Here is a 1,220-nt window from a genome sequence, read left to right on the forward strand (position 1 = left end):
ATCTCCAGCATGGGGGGGGGGACTCCATAAAGCTGCATTACATCTGATCTCCAGGAGGGGGGGTGGGGGTAGACTCTATACGTGGATCTATACATGAGATGAGATAATAATGATCTAACAGCTGTTTATCTCGCTCTCTTTATTTGGTCTGATGACGGTGATGATGATGTCAGCTGTGTCCCCCTGCTGAGCTGCATGCTGATTGGCTGCGGCAGAGTCAGGAGAGCCGGGAGGCTGGAAACAAGATGGCCACCGAGCAGGAGAAGAAGAAGCTCAACAGGTGAGTCATCTGAACAGCAACCAGGATGGCTATGCCTGTAATTTCCACATGCCAATGGGTGACGTCACACATGCGCTGTCCATTAAAATGAACTGTCTATGGTTGCATGTCATCCCCCCCTTCCTCTTTAATGTCTTCTCCCGTCCATTAAAAGGAACTGTCTATGGTTGCATGTCATCCCCCCCTTCCTCTTTAATGTCTTCTTCTGTCCTGTCATGGTAAATGCCTAAAAAAGCACCTTAAATAACCCAGAAGAGTTTTATTTGATCTGAATGTGATCCGGCAGGAGTGGAGGCGTCCGGCTGAAGAGGATGAGTCGCAGACAGGCAGACAGACAGGCAGACAGGCAGGCAGGCAGACAGGCAGGCAGACAGGTACTCTACCTGTTCAGTTCTCTTGTATGCTCTAAAAACACATAGTGTTGGAATAGGCAACATAACCAAACTATTTTTAACTTAAACTTAAACTGTTTTGCTCTTCCCTACCCATTAGGTTGATACTCTTTGTGTTCTTCTTCTGCAGCTTCATATCTCATTGTAACTTTATGGCGTCCGAGGCATCCTGCTGGTTGCCATGGAAACACTCCAGACTGCAGGATGGAGTCCCAGTGCTGCAGTTTTAAAAGTACTTTATGGCATGTCTCACTCTATGAATCTTTTGTTAAAGGAAAGTTTTATGCAGAGTTTGGCTCTTTTATTTTGAAGGAACTTATTTCCTGTAGAGGTTAAAGTTCAGATCATTAACCTTATGATTTCATTGTGTTCAGTTTGTACTTCCTGTGTTTGTTTAATGAGAATACATGTGTTGTATTGATCATGGATCAGCTGCTGTTCTCTTTTATGTGAGGAAGGTCACATCTTCATCACGGTTTATGTACACAAACACTTTCAATGTTTAATTAACAGACTCTACTGTTTCCAATTATTTCATTAAAAATGAA

The sequence above is a fragment of the Etheostoma cragini genome, unplaced genomic scaffold (genome assembly GCF_013103735.1).
Source record: "Etheostoma cragini isolate CJK2018 unplaced genomic scaffold, CSU_Ecrag_1.0 ScbMSFa_4511, whole genome shotgun sequence".
Lineage (NCBI taxonomy): Eukaryota > Metazoa > Chordata > Actinopteri > Perciformes > Percidae > Etheostoma > Etheostoma cragini.